This window comes from Rhinolophus hipposideros, assembly GCF_964194185.1.
Source record: "Rhinolophus hipposideros genome assembly, chromosome: 6".
In the NCBI taxonomy this organism is placed as follows: domain Eukaryota; kingdom Metazoa; phylum Chordata; class Mammalia; order Chiroptera; family Rhinolophidae; genus Rhinolophus; species Rhinolophus hipposideros.
Genome location: NC_138052.1, coordinates 90,448,365 through 90,471,111, shown reverse-complemented (window position 1 = coordinate 90,471,111; position 22,747 = coordinate 90,448,365). Strand labels below are relative to the sequence as shown.

Genomic DNA, 22,747 nt, shown 5'->3' with positions numbered 1-22,747 from the left:
AACTGGGGACCCAGAGGGAGAGCTGAGATTTCAGCCTCTTACTGAACATGTAGCTTGCCCTTGTTATTCAGGCACAGGCACTGTAAGAATGTGGTATGTTGGCTAAAACGATTTGTTTCCTTAATTTCTGAGTTCAGTGAAGTCATTTTGTCATCTTCCCTGTGTTTTCTGTATTTTCCAAAGAATTGCCAGCTTCCAACAACACCCTCTTTCTTCCCATTGGAAGTGGAAACACGTCCTCGGCAGGAATTTTCCACTTAGCAGACCTAGCTTCCCTCGCTGGGGCCTCGGCACGCCAGCCTGCAATGCTGTATTTCTTTCCACTGTAGTTTGACATTTTTGAGCCAGCACAATGAGTGGTATTCAGTCATTGTAAGCCCTCCCCTTTCTACATCATCTTTCTTTCTTCTTTTTATTTTTTTAATAATGCATACTTTCGAGCAATTTTAGGAAGAGAGCAAAGGCTTTTAAGCAACATTATGTTTAATTAGTTATGTTACCGTCATAGCATCAGAATCCTTTGGAGCCATACCCCCTTCCCCATAATTTCCCCGTCTCCCAGCCCCCTTTCCTCTCTTTCTGGTAAACACATTAAGGACAAGCCTCATGGTCCGTATACTCTGCTTGTAATTGTTTGCCTTTGCAAATTATTGCCTTTCAATAATATTTACAAACTATACATCACTGCCTGACACGATGATAAGAGGGGACACAGATTGCTTATAATCTCGGCTGTAAACAAGAAAAGGGAGCACGCGCTGAAAAACGTGTTCAAAGCGCTGTCTGGGAGCAGCCGCCGAAGCTCACGAACGCCCGGGCGCTGGGGTCGCACTCAGCCTCCCGGGCACTGTAGCCTGAGACTTCAATGCAGCCGGGGAAATCCGCAGGGCCATCCCAAGTCCCCGGCAGGGGAAGGGAAAGGGAGGAATTTAGGAGGTCAGAGAGAGGCTCCATCGAGAGGAAAACAATGCGTGCTTTCTCGAAAGCACACGGCACGACCCGCAAACACAGGCGCCCGCAGGACCCCGCTCTCGGCGGGCGGGGGAGAGGAGCGGCTGGAGGGGCGGAGTGGAGCCTCCCCCGTCTGGCCGGGTGGTAGCGTCTCAGACAGCGAGGGCCCCCGGGGTCACTGCAGCACGTTGGAGGGTGTCTCCAAAGGAACCGGGATTCTGCTGAGAAGGGAGGCGGGAGGAAGCGGGGGATTTGTTCAAGCTGGGAGGGTGAGCCTCAGGAAAAAAAGAAGAAATAGATTGATGCTTTGCAGGACACCTAGGGTATTTCTTTCAGGGGGCATTACTTCCACTTTTAGGCAGGAACAAGGGCTGGAAGGAAAACAGAAGCACGGCTGACAGCTCGGAGGTGATCAAAGGGGAACGCGTGAATGGCTTGCTTCTGCCAGCCATTTATTAGAAAGAGGGGTGCTCCCGGACCACTCCAGCAGGAGGAGGGAGGGAGAAAGGATTAGGATCAAATATAAAGAGGTCGGCCTCACTCCTTTATTCAGGAGGAAAAATGTACATATATATTTAAAAATATATGTACATATTTTAAGTATGCTATTTACTACAAGACCCACTCCTTCCCATAGACAAAATGGACCCCACGCAAACACGCACACACTCCTCACACACGGGGAAAAAAAAAAAGGAAATTCCACCCTTTCTTTCCAAATGTTGCCACTTCAGTCTTGTGATGTCGCTGGATGGATTTTCCACTGGAGGACATTTTTGTGCAGAAACATCCCTCTTAGGGGAAAGTAGCTAACTTTGTGAGTCTAATTAGCCTCGGAAATAAAGTTTAAAGCACTCCTGGGATTTGGGTAGAATTTCCCTTTCTATGGTAACAGGACAAGGTGTTAAAACGCACTTCACCAATGCAAGTGAACTTCTATTGTAGAAATGACTGTCGCCGGTAGTTTAGGGAAGGAAAGCTGAGCATGTTGAAAGGACCGAAATTTTGCCACCTTGAAACTGTCCTTTGGGATCCTGATTTTAAGCTGTTAAGAAACAAGACTCAGCCACAACATTTAATCCTCCCTCATTTCCTGCCCAAGAGGTTCAGACAGAAAAAAAAACAGCTTTAGGAAGAGAACCTTGGCTTAATCACCTTAAGAATCGTCCCCCTAGCATTAGTCAGGAAGCCTCTGAGCCTGTGAACTAGAGAGCCCCCATGTCCCATAGTTTCTGAGTTGCCTAGCAAGAATTGACCACGTGTGTTCTGTTCTCTCTCTCCCACCTGTAAACCGCCCATTCTTACTTCTGAAATCTAATATCCCACCCCCACCCCCTTTTCGCCTTTGCCCCCTAATGGCTTATGTGCTCAGAGTTGCCTCACTGTCTTTGGACATTTCATGCTTATGTGAATTCCCCATGCAAATGTATTAAAACTGTTTTTCTCCTGTTAATTTGTCTCTGTTCATTTGATTATTAACCCAACAGGAAGAACTTGGAAGGTGGGAGGAAAAGTATTATTATTATTATTATTATTTTATTATTTTAGCCCCCACAGAGTCCATCTGTGGAAAGGATCACAAGTCCCGTATTAGCATTAACACATGTACGCGCGTATTAATGTCACAACAAAGACATGAGAATGGAAGGTGCCTGCCAGGTGTAGAAAGTGCACTCTCTTCAGTTCGAGAAATATGATCTTTATACCTAGCTATGCAGTGAAGCTATTAAGGGGCTTGAATGGAATGGAAGATACCTTCTCATTTGATAATGATTTTATTTTGCCTGAGACTCAGTTAATGTTCGTGCACACACACACACACACCAACTGTGCCAACTTTTACCAGCTAAAACTTTAGGAGGGAAATAAAAACAAACAAGCAAACTATTTTTTATCCAAACTCACATTTTGAAATATCACACCCTCTTGTATTTAATCATAAAGTAGTTATATTTTAAGTATTCTAGAATTCAGTCAAAGATAAGGAAGCAGGGCAGTTCAAAGTTTTTGTGTTTTTTTTTTCTCTCTAACTATTAGAACAGTGATAATCAAGATGTGCCTTGCATTTCCATTAAGAGTTTTTTTAACTTTACAGTTTTTTCTCCAGATTAGGAAAAATGTAATGCTAATATCGTTTATTTTTTAAATTATACAAGGATATGTTTTTATTTTAAAAAATGCATACAATGCAGTGCTATGCAGATTAAATGATGAAAGTTTCCCATGAATTCCCCCTTCCAAAAGTCATTCCCTTCTCCAGAAGTAGCCAATGTTATGCTATGTCCATCCAGACCTTGTAAAATATTTTTGCATGCATATATGTATACATGTAACCATATAAATTCAAGATAATAATAAATTCAACTATACTGTATGCATTATTCTGTGACTTTTTTCCACTTAATATACCAAAGAGATCTTTCTTTATCAGTACCTATAAATCTGCCCCAGTCTTTGAACTACTGGATAACATTTTACAGGTTTTTATTATTATTATTATTCTATTGATAATTATTTCCAATTTTTGTTATTATAAATAATGCTGAAATTACCTCATTCTTTGAACTACTAGATAACATTTCATGTTTATTTTATTATTATTCTATTAATAAATAATTATTGTCAGTATTTTTAATTATAAATAATGCTGAAACTGACATTCTTAGAAATCTTTGACCATACACGCTTGTACTTTCATAGGCTAGATTACACTGGAATTGCCAGACCAAAAGGCATGTGTTTTTTATTTATACGTACTGCCAAATAAATTACTCTCAAAAAGCACAAAAATAATTTCTGTTCCCACAAGGTGCATACACCTAGACTACCATTTTTATAAACTCTCAATTACCATTTAGAAAAACGTTTTGTCAAGATCCTAAACAAAAATAATGTCACTTGATTTCTCATTTGCATTTTTTGAATACCGCTGAGATAGAACAAGTCTTACCAATATTAGCCACTTGTATTTTTTCCTGTGAATTACCTGTTCAGATCCTTTGCCCTATTTCTCTTTGGATCTTTTCTTTTTGATTTCTAGAAATTCTTTATGAGAATTTTGTTTCTCGGAGAAATGAGAGCTTTTGTTTCTTTTATGCAGTGTAAATGTTTCTCCCATACTGTTGTTTATCTTTTAACTTTGATTATGGAGACATCATCATGGAGATGATGAGAATTTTTATGCAGCCAAATCTGTAAGCAATTTATTTTATGGACTCCAGGTTGTATCCTGATTAAAACTGAATAAAGAATATATAGCTGTATTTTGTATTCCAGATGGCAGATTAACTCTCTAAAATTGCTTCTATTTCTTTAGGACAATTCTACATTAAAATAAGTGTACACTGTATCAACAAATCAATAGGCTTTGCATTTATTTGTTTCCTTTTCCATAGCACTTTATCCATCTTCCAGTATACGTTAACTATCATCTTGCCCATAGACGGACTCACAAAGTTCTGTGGCTTGAATGGAGGGCAAGAAAAAGCATCAGAACAATGACTTATTAAATAAAAGTCATCAGGCCTCCTTAGGTGTCTAGAAAAGTTACTGTACTCAAAACTGGTTTTCTCATAGGATTCTATGAGGTAAGCCATTTTCGTCACTTATCATGGTGGCATTATCTTTACATCCTCTTTGTAAAACTGGAAGCAAAGGTGTCATTTGATTGAATAAGTCAGTGTTAACGACATGGCTTGCAACCTACTTTGCTTTGGCAGAGATTGGCCCAGGGAATATGCACTGGGGAAATTCCTGAAAATGAAGATTTCTGGTACCATCCCACCCATTCTGAATAACAATGTTGGGATCTGGGGCTCTGAAATTGCTATTTCAGATCACTTTCCAGAGTGATTCTGATACAGAGTAGCGCTGGGAACCAACTTCTCCCATTTATCTAGAGAATGCAGGATTCTTTGGTTTCTCTGCCCCGATGGTCTCCTAGCTTATTTAATGTGGGGAATATAGCTTGGGGATGAGGGCAGAGGCAGGGAGAGCAATCAGGAAGTTAATGAAGTTATCTAGGCGAGAGATGATGGTGCAGGAGCTGGGATGGTAGTGGTGAGATTGGTTCGATTAGGATATACATTTGAAGGTAGAATGGCTGAGATCAGCCATTAGTTTTCTTTCTTCTGGACTGGACTGCTCAGTCCATGAGAGCAGCGCTTTTTGTTTTGCTCATTGCTGATCAAAAGCACCTCGTCTGGTGCCTGCCATACAGCAGATGTTCAATAAATACCTTAACTGTAAGAATGGAATCAGTGATACATATGAGTGAGTGATAAGAATAATTACTAGTCTTAGCAATTCTTAATAAATATTAATTATTTACATCAATTCATGCAGCCAGAAAAATAATTCACCTCTGTTACTTGTGTAGTCTGTAAAGAGAAGCTAGCCTACCTTATAAACTTACCTTAACATTAAAATAACATCACAGACTCTGTTACATGAGAATTTATATAAAAGCTAAAGAGAATCAATATTATGAAATAAATCACATAGATAGAATTTTGAACTATATATATATTTACATACATATAGATATTTTTTCTCACAACTGATATGCAAGTATACGTTACTGGTAAACCAATAATAATGATAGCAGTTTCTTGCTAATAGCTATCAGGACACTTTTCTGTTCCTATTCATTCTGGATTGATAGCTGTTCCCCTGATTTCCCTGCTTCTGCAGCTTCTGATAATTTTTCACACCTCGGTGCAGGTCCCAGACTGGTTTGTCTTGTAATGGTGCAAAGAATATCTGTCTGTATATCTACAGTTACTTAAATGTCAGTTGTTTGAATAGATATTTTTCTGTTCCAACTGCAAGGCCTTATTAATTGTATACTTTTTAAAAAAGTATTGCTTGGTATTTTAAACAATATTTATTATTTTTATAATACGCTAAAGAAGGAATTCATTCAATTGAAGGCATTCGGCTTGTGAATATCTGCCTCTGATTATCTAGGAATATATTTTGATTTACCTCTTAATTCACAGATAAGAGGGATTTTAGGTGAAGAAAAATGTTGAGAATTATCTGGAAGTCTTGTTTCCTGTTTCTCTAAGCCTCTGATTTATAGATTGTCTTGGTTTCTAATATCTACGGCTTCCTCCTCAACTAGCACTGTTAAAAGCTATTTGCTTATGGTTCTGCTAGGCTTTTCTTTGGCATTTTGTTTTATACCTGCTGATAATGAAAGTGGGAGGTGTATCCTGAAAGTATTTATTTTTATTTTTATTTTTTTTTTGTTACTAGAGGCTTCATGATTCAGGAAAACTTAAGGAAAGCATTCTACTTTTCTCCAAATAAATATTAAGTCACACCAGTGCTAGCAAACTTCCGTAAAGGGACAAATAATAAATGTTTGGGGGCTTTGTTGGCCATGCAGTTGCTATTGCGAGAATTAAACTCTACTGTTCTTTCTGGCAGGAAAGCGGGCAAACAATACATAAAAGAATGGTGTGACCCTGTTGCAGTAAGAGGACCCGATTTGGCCCAAGAGTCATCGTTTGCTGGCCTATGAGTTGCAATTATTGTTAACAGGTAAATAATTTTAGTATAATTATTTGAATTTGTTTAAATTACATTTTCTATTGTGAAATATGATTGTATAATCCACACCACTCTTTTAACAAAGATCTTTTATATGTATAACTGGATAGGAAAATTGCTGTTTTCTGTTTGATTCAGTTCATCTCACGTGGCATGTGGAAAGCCTTTGGGATCTGAAGGTTATAAGCAAGTTGCAACTGCACTCCTGGTGGCAGGTAATAGAGATGGAACATTCAAGAAGAAATTTATCCCTGGGTTACTCACCCTTAAATGCCCAAATAGTAAAAGCCACAAGGCATCTCGAGAGATACCCATGAGCTAAGCTGCTCTTTCAGTTAGGGCTACTTTTGCGTCAGAGTTTTCCTAGTCAGTGATTTGGAACATGTCAGGAAGGGCGAACGAACACTGAAACAGTCTCTACCATTCTTCGGATTTTTGTTTGTGTCATTATATTTCTTCCAGTTTCCTAGGAGATCGATTGCCCCAAAGATACTCTCTTCCAAACTCCGCCTTGCCTCATCTTTGGAAATATCTTGTTGAAAAAAATCACCAGCAGATTTGAGTTAACTAATGTGTGTTGCAGCTTCTCTAAAGCTGAAAACATCCAAATGTGTATTATTGACATAAAATGGAAGTCCTCTCCTGACTTTGTCCAAAGCAGAATTAGGCAGATTAAAAAAACAAAGAAAAAAGAGAATAAAAAGAAGTTTCTGAGGATATGGTATAGATGTAGAAAGACACCAAATTCTCAGAACCCGAATGGACCAGTAGGGACCTGGAAGGTTAGCCATGCAGAGGTTAAAGCATCATGAGCGTGTACATTTCCTGCTTACATCTAGTCTCTTTCAACCCCCATAGACTCATACTTTCTGGTACAGTGACTGCTACTGGCTTTGTAAGTGCTACGGCTAATTGAAACCACATCCTGGTCAGATCAAAAATAAGCTAGTCAGGCAGGCATCCTTGCTGAAAATGTACCCAGCAGGACAGCCCCTTTGTTCTCCTTAAAAGTGAACTAATTCAAGAAAAGCAGGGCTTCTAGATCATTATTCCTTAATGTATGCAACATTCCCTCAGCCCTGCTCCTTCCCCTTTTTTCTTCACCCTTCACTGTAATTTTCTAGTGGAAAAATAAAACAACTCCAATTCTCCTGTAAACTGCATACTTGGGCTTAGTATGCAGACTTGCCTTTTCTAGGCATGTACGTTTTCTGCATTAATAGGAGTTATACATGGAACATTTAGAGATCACCGGTGGATAGGCTTGTTAATTAACAGAGTTAGAGCCCTATTTCATTCCATTTAAACCAGAGTAATTGAAATCAGGGTAATCAGCACCGCAGTATTCAGTACTTGCACCCCCTTTTCAAGGTTGTTCTAACAATTATGTTCTTGGATGGGCCTGTTAGTAATTGCTGAGGTTACTTTCTGTGTCTCCTGACTTTTCTCCATCCTGTACCCTATAGCACGTCTTGTTTCACCATTACATTACTTCGAAAAGCTAGAAGGAATCTGTGCCACCCTTTCGTCTTTCAAAGAAACTATTAAACCTAATCCAACCTACTAGTTATTCAGGACAAAAACAAAATAAGAAAATTAATCTAAACTTAATTCCAAAATAGATCATATGCCGCCTTGTTAAGAACTAAATAAAAAATTATACACTATCAAATTCAATATTAGTTGGGTGTCAGTACATCTTTTGAGGTCCCCAGACATCTGTTATTCTATGATACTTATTTGTGATAAAGTGTTTTTTTTTCTCACTTTTTTCAAGTTTGAAAAATGACCATAATTATTTTCAATTTCATCAGATGTAAGGAACTAAAGTACTAAACAAAAACAAACAAACAAACAAACAAAAAACAAAGAAGAAGAAGAAGAAGAAGTAGAAAGCCACCTGAAGTTATTTTTGAGAAGAGAATTAGTTTTATTATCTTCTACACTTTCCACTTCTACTGGGAAAGAACCACTTCTATTTCTCTTTCACATCATTCTAGGATTAAAATGTGAAATCCAAGCTGTTCTAATGATTCTGTTCCATTGACTTAGTAATAAACATTTTCTTTTATCCAAAGTGACACTGCCTAGTGGCTCAATGATTTTTCCCCTCACTTCTCCACTTTCCTGGATAAAATTAAGACCAATATAACCTTTCCTTGAAAGGTTAGATTAACATTTGGAGTATATGAGGTGTGTATGGTAATATACCTTTACAGGGTTCTCCTATTTGTCACATTTGTCCTTGGTACAATTCCTATGACTAATATTTAGTGATTTTTTTTTTCTCTTTGCATATATCTATAGATCTTTTCTCTGGAAGCCAGTTTCACCAGCAATATATTTATTTAGAGAATAGTTTGAAACTATTCTCTAACTGTAAGACTATGACATATTCATAGTCTTACAGTTTCATCATAAGATACGTGTATGTCTCATGTTGCTGTGTGTTTGTAAGATGAGAGGATATTGTACTTTTAGCTCTCTAAGATGGACACGTAGATGTGTGCATGTTCCATTCAGTATTGTTTAAATTGACTTTTTGTAAGAAGCATTTGAAAGCTACTAGAAATAGAATCCCCTTCAGATATTCATATATACTGGCCAATGGTATTTGTAGGAAACATTGCCCTTTATGTATAGTCACGTGCCACTTAATGACAGGGATGCATTCTAAAAAAGTGGCGTTGTTAGGCAATTTTGTCATTGTGCAAACATTGTAGAGTGTACTTACACAAAACTAAATGGTATAGTATACTATATCCTAGGCTGTGTGGGGTAGCCTATTGCTCCTAGGCTACAAGCCTGTACAGCTCATTACTGGACAAAACAACGTCAGATAAAACAAGCACAAAGAAAATGATGCAATCAAGAGATGCAGTAAAGACGAGATGGATGAGGCTGCTGCCAGTGTAGCATGGTTACTATTTTACAGAGTTTTTTTTTTAATAAGTAGAAAGAGTAAACTCTAAAATAACGATGAAATTATAGTATAGCAAATCCATACAGCAGTAACTGTCATTCATTATCATTATCAAGTGTTATGCACTATACATAATTATATGTGTTATACTTTTATATGACTAGCAGTACAGTATCACCACAAACATGTGAGTAATTCATTGTGCTACAATATCACAAAGCAATAGAAATTTTTCAGGTCCATTATAATCTTATGAGACCACCTTCGTATATATGGTCCATTGAGGACTGAAACATCATATGTGGTGCATGACTGTACTTATTGGAGCATTTGTAATAGATTAGTAAATGTTATTATTTTTATATTCATTTTCTATCTATATTTAAATATTTTTCTTTGGGAATCTGTTCAACTCTCTGTGTTCCAGATAAAATTGTCATTATCAAAAGTTGAGAGCATTCTTGAAATCTGCTCAGGTCTATGAAGAACTTTAATATCTCAATCAGAGAGATATTAATGGTAATTTAAATTCACTGTGTTTATCAGTATAAAAATATTAAAATTAACAATCAGAATGAGGTATCTTCTGTTCTACTTAGGAGAGCTCAGCCATAAGCTACTTCAGCAATTCTAGCTCATCCTGCCTTGCAAATTTACCAAATATATTTCTGTTTCATTGTCTACCCTGATTTGGTAATATGCAATTAGAGAAAATGACCATTTTAATATAGAACAATTTTCTTGTAAATTATGCAGTAAAATATTTGAAACATATTAAAATCAAATGAATTTAGAATGATTATAGTTATGAATTATTGTAATTTGGTCTTATATAGCTAATTCTGAAAGACTGCACAGTTATTCAGTAATTTCCGTTCTCTAAATTTCTCAGAATGAGATTTAAGGAGAAAAGTAAACCCTCGTCTTTTCCCCAAACCTCATCTGTCCTCTTGTATATTCTATTTCAATACGTGAGCTGCCACTCCTCTAGTCACCCCAATTAGGGAAACCCAAGAATCACCCCCGCCTCTTTCCTCTGCTCATTACTGCACTACCCACGGGCCGTGGAATCCTATCTCTTATCACTGTCTCAGTGAGTCAGTCCAGTCCCCTCCCTGCATCTGATCTTCACTGAATGCCACACTACTCACTAATCTCTGAGTCTCCTGGCTTGGCATGCAGCCCATCAAACACGCATCCCTTGATTCATGCTCAGCATATCATCTACAATCGTCTTTCTAAAATGCAAATCCAACAATGGCACATCTATGGTGAAAATCCATCCAGTGAATAAAATACAAACATTATTCGGTGTAAATGCAGACTCTCTGGCATGGCACACAAGGTCCTTCATGGCAATGTTTCCAGCTTCATCTCACACCACGGTGTCCGGTGCATCTTGTGCTCCAGGTACATAACATCCATGCTGCTGCAGACATACCACACTCTGAAAGCTATCTGCCTTTGAAAAAGCCTTTCCTCTGCTTATGAAGAGTGAAGAATGCTCTTCACTGTTTTATTCCCTCTCTGGTCTTCCTTGTCCTTCATGAGTTAGGTCCACTATAACCCCTTCTAGGAAGACTGTCATTAAAGAAAAAAATGGTTCTGACACTTATTAAGATGGTGAAGAAGATTTTATTCAAGACTACTGCAATGGGGGTATTGCAACAGGGAGAGAGATCAGGCTCAATTCTGAATACAATGAGGACAACTGGGGATTTATAGCCAAAGGCCAGAGGAAGGGAGTCAGTGGATAGACAATTATTAACAGGAAACATCACAGATATGAAGATACTTTCTAAACTGACCTAAGAGGATTCTTATTTTTTTATTTTTATTTTTTTTTAAGATTTTATTGGGGAAGGGGAACAGGACTTGATTAGGGAACAGTGTGTACTTCCAGGACTTTTCTCCAAGTCAAGTTGTCCTTTCAGTCTTAGTTGTGGAGGGCGCAGCTCAGCTCCAGGTCCAGTTGCCGTTGCTAGTTGCAGGGGGCATAGCCCACCATCCCTTGTGGGAGTCGAACCGGCAACCTTCTGGTTGAGAGGATGCTCTCCAACCAACTGAGCCATCTGGGAGCTCAGCGGCAGCTCAGCTCAAGGTGCCGTGTTCAATCTTAGTTGCAGGGGGCAGAGCCCACCATCCCTTGCAAGACTCGAGGAGTTGAACTGACAACCTTGTGGTTGAGAGCCCACATGCCCATGTGGGAATCGAACCGGCAGCCTTCGGAGTTAGGAGCATGGAGCTCTAACTGGCTGGGCCAGCCCCGACCTAAGAGGATTCTTGATAAAGGCAGGCCAAGGAGTTATACAGCAAAAGTCAGGAATAAAGAACTTGATCAGATATCAAAGGTAGGGGAATGATTTAGTGGGATTCTTTACTAAGGCCAATGACAGGATGGGATAGGACAAAGGTTGGGTCCTAGATGAGAAGAGAGCATGGAGGAGACTAACTAAAGTTTGGTCAGACTCTTTGTCACTTCCTAAAGGCTTAGACTGAGCTATCCCTGAAGTTTCCTGGGCTCCCATAGCACCTTAAGTGTCTCTGTAATCCACTTACCACATTGTGTTGGTATTGTGTTATGAGTATTTGTCTGTCCTTCCTTTAGTGTGAGAGTTCTCTGAAAGGAAGAATTTTTGACTCTTACATCTAGGTAAGTGACATTGCCTGTACCTCGATGTTTAACAATATTTGTTAACAAAGAGCTCTGTGTGAATTGAAAGGAAATGTTTAAATTATCATCTGTCTACACATCTCTTTTATTTTCTCCATTTTCCTCCAGGAATCACTTGGTTCTTAGTAAAGTATCTTTTGTTAAAGAACAAAAATTCAACTGAGTAAATGTAAAGATCTACTTGGCTTTATTGAAAAATTTATGAATGTAGAAGCATCCCATCTAGCAAATAAAAGAAAGCTCTGAAGAATTTAAAAATGTAGGTTTAAATAGGTAGAAAGAGGATGGGAAAAAGAGTTAAGAAAGTAGATTTTTTTCAAACAAGGTAACATTCCCTTAGGGGAAGAAAGGGGTTTTTATCAGACAGATTACCTCACTAGTGCTGACTAGGAAGTTCCAGACTGATTGGTTTAAAATACTACTCCTGGGAGAGGCTGAAACTGGTCAAGCTAGGATTAAGTCTTGCTGGAATTTAGCACAAGTGACTCCATTTTGTGTCTGTTGTTTCTTTTTAGCACTTTGGTATGAAGGATAGGTCCTTTTTACATGGATCTCATCAAACTGAATGAGATTTAATGTTATTCATTCTCTGCAACCTATTTTTATTCCTCCATGTACTTGTTTTGTAGAGGGATCTATAACAGTCCAAATCTCATTACAAAAAATACTGTTAAAATGAAATCTGGACATATATAAGCCACTTTCAATGGTTTGTTTGCTCTAAGTAATTTTTTATATAATTGCAAGATTAGATTTACAGTTTCTTGGAGTGAATTATGAGTTATACGCTGAATAATGTGTTCATGACGGTTCCTCTATTCTTTACTTTTCTTATACTTTGTGCAGCTATTAAAAATTAAGAACTATTTTTAAGGCAAAACCTGTGATAGAATACTATTATGCAGAATGTAAGAAATTAGTACTAATCATCTTTTTCTGTGTGTGAAAATGATTTAAGTGCCCTCCCCCCTTTATATTAAACATTTAATTTCAAAGGCTATGTGTTAAATTATTTTCTCTTTTGATTGAAACACTTATTTCTGGGGTAGGAGTGAATTTAGTTTATACATCTCTTAACGTGTAGGGAGTTTATATCTTCAGAAAAATGCAAACAGGAAGCAACTGACTTTATTTAGGAAAATACCCAAATAGGCCACTTAGAATGAGGAAGGGGACGCCCAGAAGGCATGATCTTAAGAAAAGGAGACAAAGAAACTAAAGAGCTTTTCATGAGTTGGAGCAGGATGATGAATAAGTTTAAGACCAATGAGGACAGGCACTCAAAACAAGAAGCCACGTGACTGTGACTATTAGATACTAGAAATAAGCCGAAATATCAGGGAGCACACTTGTCTTCCAGAGTTTAGACAAAGGGACGTAAGCCAAATTTCTTTAAATATTCTAGGCCAGGATAAATTCAATCAAGGGAGAAATCTAGCATGATGTTTAAGCGACCTGCTCAAGGATTCTGGAATAAGATTACTTAGGGGGTCAGTATAGGTTTCAACCTGTGTGTGGGTGTCAGGGTGTGTGAGGGTGTGTACCCATCAGGACCCTGGCAGCAACATAAGAACTCTTAGGAGATAAAGCCAAAGGAGTTGAATATTGTTTATACTGGTGATAGACGGATTGAAAGACCAAACTGGAGACAATAGGACAACCAAATGAAGTCATCGCCAACCATAGGCAAAAGGAACAAAGGCAAAATGGTTGTTTGCAGGGCCCAAGGGTGAGAGTTTCAAGTCAAAAGTTAGAATCATGCCAAAAGAAACTGGGATTGTGTGGGGTGTATCTGTCGGGAACTGAGATTATAGAGGAGGATAGCAGCTCTCAGAAACAACTCAGGAAAACGCATTAGAAACTCTACTTGGACGAAAGGCTTTGGCCAAACATATGCATAAACCATCTGAAATAGGAAGAAAACAAATCTGACCTCCAAGGAAATGTTAGGAAATAATCTGAGAGCAATGAGACCCAGGGCTAGCCCAGTGTGTGTGTTTATATATGTGTATGTATGTTGTCAGATATGCATATATATTAATATAGATACAGGCACTGATATATATCACACAACCAAATGGAATCATCCTATACACGTTTTGTAATCTGATCGAATACTTAATATGACATGGACGTTCTCCCATAACACTAAACATAAATATAAATTCATATATGTAGTTTTATGACTTCATAGTAGAGTTTTTTAGCTACAAAATTTATTTAAAATTCCAGATTGTCCTTTTACATTGTCTTAAGTAGTTTTTTTTTTTTTTAATTGACAAAAACAGAACTTGTAAAATACTTTTAAATTTCTCAGTGCTTGAGTGTTGGAGGGTGTGCAAAGCATATCTGAAAATGTGGCTTTTTCTTAATTGAAAACTTCTTATTGCTGTATTGCTTTTTCATCAAAACCTCCTTAAAAACAGATTGCATAATGTATGTCAATAACTTCAAAACAAATCATTAGCAACGGAGTTGGGATTTCATCACTTAGCGTCCATCACCGGCATCCAGAATCCTGAGTTCTTTGAATTTTCCCGATGAAAATGATGTATGTCATCGTGTGAAGTCAGGACTAGTTAGTAATCAGAGCACGCCAAGGTCACTCGAAGGTTTCTTTGATGCAGATATCCCTCAATTTAGAGTTAAAATAATCCTGACCTTGCAAAGTGTGCGTTACCTTTCTGACAAGTGGAGGAAACTGCATAATTGACTTCTTTAGGTTCACAGAATATTCTGAACATATAGGAAATTTAGACACTAAATAGGGTGATCAGTGAGCCAGATGCGAGTGGAGCATATCAAAGTGTGTTAGATGCCACTGCACCACAGTTAAAAGCATTTCTCTTTTAACTTTGTAGTTTTTATCCTCTCATTTTTTTAATTATTTTCTCCCAAGAAGTGAAAACAAACAGTTCAAAATGGACAGATTTTTATACTCTTGAATTTAAAGATGTGGAATGACATGGGGTTTTGATTTCAGGCATGATGATCCAAGGAGCCCATCCCATAAATGGGCAGTCGTCGCTATGAGTTGATTTAACAACTCATTTAGATATGCTTTTTTTTTAATCTACAGATTTTTTTTTTAAATTATGACTTTATTATTTTAGAGTAGTTTTAGCTTCACAGCAAATTTGAGAGGAAGGTACAGAAATTCCCCACATACCTCCTGTCCTAATAAATGCATAACCTTCCTATTGGTACCAGTGGTACATTTGTTACAATTGATGAAGCTACATTAATTACACGTTAAAAAATGTATAATGACATGTACTTATCATTATCACATCATGTGGAATATTTTCATTGCCCTAAAAATTCTCTGTGCTCTGCCTATTCATCCCTTCCCCCTAACCTCAACGCCAGCAACAAACAATCTTTTTACTGTTTCCATAGTTTTGCCTTTTCCAGAATACACATAGTTAGAATCATATACCATGTCATATTTTCAGGTTGGCTTCTTTCAATTAGTAATATACACTTGAGTTTTCTCCATTTCTTTCATGGCTTAATAGCGCATTTGTTTTTAGCATCAAATAATATTCCATTTTCTGAATGTACCATGGTTGATTTATCCATTCAGTGACTGAAGAACATCAAGCTTTGACAAAAAACCTGCTATGAACATCCATGTTCAGGTTTTTTTGTTTTGTTTTGTTTTGTTTGTGCAGACATAAGTTTTCAACTCTTTTGAGTAAACACCAAGGAGCATAATTGCTGGATTGTATGGTAAGTGTATGTTTACTTTTGTCAGAAACTGTCGAACTGTCTTACAAAGTAGCTGTGCCATTTTGCATTCCTGCCAGCAATGAGTGAGATTTTCTGTTGCTCCACATTCTCACCAACATTTGATGTTGGCAGTTTTCCACATTTTTGTCATTATAATAGGTGTATAGTGTTATATCCTTGTTTAAATTTGCATTGTCCTAATGACATGAGATGTCAACTATCTTTTCATATTCCTTGTTTGTGATCTTTATATCTTTGGTGAGGTTGTCTGTTAAGGTCTTTGGCCATTTTTTAAATTGGATTGTTTGCTTTCTTATTGTTGAATTTTAAGAGTTCTTTGTATATTTTGGCTACTAGTCCTTTAACTGATGTGTCTTTTGCAAATATTTTCCCCCAGTATGTAGTTTGTCTTGTCATTCTCTGCATGTTGTCTTTCTCAGAGCAGAGTTTTTAATTTTAATGAAGTCCAGCTTGTCAATTGTTTCCTTCATGGATCAAACCTTTGGTGTTATATCTAAAAAGTAATCACCAAAATCCAAGGTCATTTAGGTTTTGTCCTATGTTATTTTTCAGGAATTGTATAGTTTTGTGTTTTGGTCTATGATGCATTTTGAGCTAATTTTGTGAAAGGTGTAGGATCTATGTCTAGATTTTTTTTTTTTCTACATGAATGTCCTGTTGTTCCAGTATCATGTTGAAAAGACTATCTTTGTTCCATTTATTACCTTTGCTCTTTTGTCAATGATGAGTTGACTATATTTACATGAGTCTATTTCTGGGCTTTCTATTCAATTCTATTAATCTATTTGTCTAATCTTTTGCCAATACCACATTGTCTTGATTATTATAGCTATATAACCTTTAGATTTTTTCTTACAAAAATTTAGATTAGATTTAATATATAGATTAGATTTAGATTAGATTTAATATATAAAAAATATATAAAATTTATATATACTTTATATATATAATTTAATAATTTAAATATATATATAATTTATATAAATATATATATATATATGATATAATATAATATAATATAATATAACATAATATAATAATATATGTATATAAATATATATAAATATAATTTATATAATAATATATAATATATATTATGTATATTATGTATAATATGTATATTATATATTATATATTATATTATATATATAAATATATATATAAATATAATTTATATAAATATATATAAAATTAAGGAAGAAATAAAACTGAGTATAGCAAAGAATGTAAAAGCCAATATAATTTGTGTGTGTATGTATGTGTGTGTATATATATATGTATATATATATTCACATATATACATACATATTTAAATATGCATGTCTGTGTACACACATTTTATTTTGTTGAAGTTGCAGTACTAACTAGAAGAGTCTCATTTGAAACATAGAAACATATTTTTTCCCAAACGATTATTTCTATAGGCAACATTTGAGCTCTTACTCTTCCTAAAATTCACACATTTAGACATACATGTGGGAAATGTAGAACTGACCCCACAAAATGAGTTTGTGGGGAGTGTTTTTACAAAGCACAATAGGTTTCCAAGTTATTTAGCCAAGGAGCCTTTGTTTTCACAGACGTCATTCATCTGGTTTCCAAGCATCTAACTGCTTATAGCAATGATGGACATGGCAGAAGAAACGAGCAAATAGAAAACTAAACAGAATAGATTTCTAAAATAGTTCATTAGGCATCCAGAATGCTTCTACAAGGCATTAAGTCCCAGTAATTGTGGTGACAGTGCCCCAGCAGATTCTGTGGAATATTTCATAAGGGGGTCTAGACATCCAAAAGTGTTTTACTGATAGAGGAGAAAAACAGAAACAGAGATGCTTTTGTTCTTCACCACAAAGGGAAATTTGATTTCCCCTTTAGGCATTAGTAAAGAGAAATAAAAGAACTGTTTTTTATTTGTTGGTTGGTTGGTTTGATTTTTAAGCAGTGAATCTAAATGTAGCACTACTCAATCATTTCATCCCCAAATAGTCTTTTCCTGATTATTAATCAGGAAGAGAAGAGTATTATGTGGAGTTATAAAACCCATAGTCATTTCATCCCACTTTTGCCTCTCTCCCGCCTCCACATTTCACATTACTGCCAGCTACTCATCCTTTTATGGGGACATGTCTAGGAAAGCGCACCTGTGTTGGTGACAGAAACATCAGGTCTGGTAAATGACATGTAAAAGAAAAAATGGTCAACCAAAATGAGCTGATGAATTCCTAATGATAATTTAATGCAATAGCATTCCTGTGTAATAGTTGTATTTTTATACGGCTCAAAGAAGTGACGAGTTTAAGGTTTCCAAACCCCACCTCAGGGACAAGAAAGAACATCTGTAGTCTCCCTTCTCCTCTCTGCCCTGTATCGATCCTTTCTTGTTCAGTTCAGGTCCATACCTAGCAGTCTGACACAACAGCTTGCTTTCCTATGTCTGTATTATCACAAAAACATGATTGTGATCTCTTTGAGGGCAGGGATTCTCTTTTATGCTTCTTTGGAGTTTTTATGAATCTTTGAACATTTGTCCAGGAGGGTTGGGGGGAATGGGAGTAGTTTGGAGCAAGAACGTTACACTGACATCAGTGACACGCTTAGCAATCTAACTGCCATGTTGTTTGCTGTCCTGTTGTTTTCTTTCTTCTCAAAGGTTATGCAGGAACAGTATAGTAGGTGATTAAAAGTCTGGATTCCACACCCAGGCTGTTTTGATTTGAAAACCATTATTGCCTCTAGTCTTCTGTATGATCATGAGCAAGTTACTGAACCTCTTTGTTACTTAGTTTTATCACCTGTGAAATATGGCTAATAATAGTATTAATACCATCCTCAAAGGTGTGTCGTGAGGATTAAATGAATTCAATGTGTTAATATATGTAAAGTGCTTAGAACAGGTATGGGCACCGTAAGTGCTCTGCAGTGTTAGCTCTAAATATCATTGTCATTTATTTATTATTATCTTTGAGATCTATGGTGTTTTCAGACTATAGTGTCCTGATGTTTTAAAAAACACATCTTCTTGATAAAACTTAAGTGTTAGATTTCACAATTAGATTTGAATCCTGGATAAACTGGGTACTTATTTGGCTGTTTTTTGCTTATTCAAGTCAAGTTGAAGATATCAAAATAGGTTATTAATCTTACCAAATATATGGACGGTCTTTATGTCTATACCCTTTTTTCAGGCTCTATGCCTCCGTTTAGGGATGATAATGGTCATATGTGCAGGAGTTAAGAGTCACTGGAAGATTTGTTGCTCTCCTTTTTTGGTAGAAGTCTGACCCTAGTCTCCTATTAAAAGTGAAAGCTGAGCCTACCTCAGTAATACTGTGATAGTTGCAAGTCTGTCACTGTCACATCTAGAAGCCAGAATATGACGTATTTGCAGGAAGATTTATTGCACAGGCTGCAATGGCTTGCATGTGTGGTGAAACCAGAAATACATATTATACATTGCCATCATTTTGGATCATATAAAAGTCATAGTTTTTGGAGCTATGAAGAGCTAAAATATGACCCATTTTCTAGTCTAGAAAGGCCAAGAAGCTAAGTAGTTTGTGAAACGTTTTGCAGCCCGTTTAGTGAGAGAGCCAGGTCCAGAATGGAGTTAGTTGGCTGCTCCGTCAATGTCAATTCTATTGTTCCATCAATACCAAAGAGTCTTAATGTATAAACATGTGTAAATAATTTGCATTAATTAAAATGTAGTAGCAATTTAAGAATTCTATGACATCAGAATCAATAATCATATAATCCAAATATAAACGGTTAGAAATTACTTAGGACTTAACACATTAAGATATTTTGCCTTTAGATTGGCTGTATATAAGGTACTTGTATAAAAGCACTAGCATATATGATTTCCATGACAGTATTTAGCACAGTGTCTTTTGCATACCCACATCTCAATAAATGCTTGCAAAGGAATAATTAAAATTTGAACATTATCTAGTGTCCTAACATCAAATAATATAAGATAAAATTAGCACAAAACAACAAAATTAAATATAGATTCTTTATCCTGTTAATATTTTCTCTTTATTATAATTATCCCAAATTTTAAAGAGTTATTCAAAGTATATTTCAGGGAGTAAAAAAGGGCATATAGCAGTAGTTTTAAAGGTACTACACATTTTCTTTTTCTTGAAATAGTTTTTGAATCTGCGTATATATTCAGTGATAGTATTCTGATTAAGGCTCAGGTTCTCTGACTCTTGATACATTTTTTTAAAAAAATGATTATTGACAAGCCTTGTGTCTACCACTTTTGTAATCTGCTTTCAACTAATGTTCTTGTTTTATGATTCCAAACTTTTGGCCTTTATTTATCACATACTACTCCCTTTAAGGCACTTACCAAATTGTATTTTCTCTGACTTTTTCCCGGAGATAACCTTGATTATTAATTATTTGTTAAAGTATCCATATATTTTAGGTCCACCTAGATTGCTGCCCTTTTGAAGACAGAAGCCCTTATTTTTGCACATTGTCTTGATCAATCCCTCGTCAGAAAAGATACATCCTATTCCTTGTGAAATTTGCAAAGATTTTTATGTCTCTAGGGTTGTTTGGTAACAACCATGCTGAGGCTTGAAATGTTAATCCAACTCCCATTATTTTAACGTATTGGCTTAACGTACATTTGGATGTCTTTGTTTCCTGCAAACACAGGTACCAGCTTCTGTCATTCAGGTCTCGCTATAGGGGCTGTGGGGACAGAGTCCAGAGAGCAGTTTCCAGGCTCTCGGCCTCACGTGGAAAGGTGCTGGCTTGGTTATTAGATAGCCATCAGCTGTAATCAGATGGCCATCCGCTGTTACTGGTTAGCCATTAGCCACTGATATAACTGCCGTGGCTACGCTAGGGGGTTGGTTGTTCGTTGGTTGGCAGAGAAGCGGAGGGCGGGTTGTGGATTGTATGGAGCCTGCTTCCTGTGTCTCCAACCCAGCCGCCAGGGAGAATATAGTGTTATGACTCCTCCATCTATGGCTCCGTGGGTGTTCCTTTTTGGCCTCACCATGTCCTGTGTTCTTGTGGTGGGGGGCGGGAACTGAGACCCTGCATGACGGGCCAATGATCAATATTGAGTCTGCAGCATAAAATCAAGGACATTGTTCACAAGGACATCGTCCTCTCTGAAGGTGATATTGCCTGTTAAAGAAAACAGTCCTGACTGCTGGCCAGGCTTTGTTTACTTTATAAAAAGAAACCACAGCCCAAAGCTTTTACAGTTCACAAGCCTGAGGAAATATCTAAAGTAAGTTATTTGCTGTTATATTGCATCACGCCCACTCTTGCTTTGAGGCTATTCTGAAAATTCTCCAGTTATAACCCAATGTTAAAACAGGAGGGGGCATATTTCACTGTAAGAGGGCTTTAAAAGTCAACAAATTAATTTGCTTTTCCCTTCCAGCTGTGCAATTCACCCCCTACTCCAGCTTTGAGCTGTAATTAAGTACATGCTTTTATAATAAAAGTCTTTTCCTGGTGCTTCCCCAGCTGCAAATTCTGACCTCGATTCCCATTATGAATCATGACTGTCACATGTGCTTGAAATAGGCTTCATTTCCCTCTGCCCTCTCCCAGCTGCTGGAGACTCTCACCCCTGGATTTAGCTCCAACCTTCTTGCTGAATTGGAGAGAGGATTTAACTTGTACGAGCTCTTCTTTGAAATCCTTCTTCTTTTTGCTTACAGAAGGGGTCATCATGCAATCATCCAGTAATGACAGATAGGGAAAAAGCTACATTTATCTAATGTTGTTGAATAAAGCTAAAGTTGGCCACTGATGTTAATTGGGTACAGAATTAATAAAACATTTTTATAGGGAAGGCACACATCTCAGATAAGAAATGAGCTAAGGAGAAGCAGCAGCTAGGAAGACTTATGGAGAAGATATGCACAGTATTCATGAAGTGTGCCGAGTCCTTTTTCTGGTTTGTCTCTCTTTGGAAGAGCATCAGTCTCACGCTGAGTGAGTTCCTATTTGTCTCCATCTCCACTCCACACGTTAGGGCAAGTCACCCTTAAGACACCTCATCTCTCATTGTAAGAGCCTTCTAACTGGCCTCCATCCTCCCTTTTTTTTTTTTTTTATAGTTATCACTTTTTTTTTTGTTACCAATTTTATTTTTTTTTATAGTTTTATTTTATTTTATTTTATTTTTACATCCCTCACACCGTGAACCCCCCTCCCCCCACCCACCACCACCCCGACCTCACACCGAGCCATCACATTATACACATAAAATTATAGTTGGCATTCATTAATGTCCAGTCTCTGGTGTACAATGCCATGACCAGGCATCCACAGCATCCCTGAGGTGGTCTCCCAAACAGGACACATGTCCATCGGACACCCAACAAAATCCCCAAACACTATTGAATAAGTTCCCCAAAGTAATTCTCAAAAAACCCTGAGGCCATCCTGTGGTCACCAGCCCCCCCCCAATCCCTTCACCCTTCCCCCCATCCCCAACCTCCCCCCCGCCCATCTAACAACTCTCGGTTTTTTGTGTCCCCAAAACTGTTTCTGATTAGTTCATACACATATTCTTTTCTTTAGATTCCGCATATAAGTGAGATCATATGGTATTTGTCTTTCTCTTTCTGACTTATTTCACTTAACATAATGTTCTCTAGATCCATCCATGTTGTTGCAAAAGATAAGATTTCTTTTTTCTTTATGGCTGCGTAGTACTCCATTGCATAAATGTACCACAGCTTCTTAATCCAGTCATCGACCGATGGGCATTTCGGTTGTTTCCATATCTTGGCTATTGCATCCTCCCTTTTTTGTTTCTCCCTGACCTTTTATTCATAGTCAGAATGCTCTTTGAAGCATGCAAATCAGATTTTACCTTCCTATTTCTAAGGCCCTCCCTTTCT

At 37.1% G+C, this 22,747-nt stretch overlaps 1 pseudogene across 1 annotated transcript in view; it reads right to left on the bottom strand.

Moving 5' to 3' along the window:
* Positions 1 to 771: 771 nt before the first annotated feature.
* The window catches only part of LOC308498579 (small ribosomal subunit protein eS4-like), a 97,774-nt pseudogene continuing 75,798 nt past the window's right edge, over positions 772 to 22,747 (bottom strand). Inside the window, exon 2 of the transcript in view lies at positions 772 to 1,226. The product of the transcript in view is annotated as a small ribosomal subunit protein eS4-like (transcript). The remainder of the gene's footprint in view (positions 1,227 to 22,747) is intronic.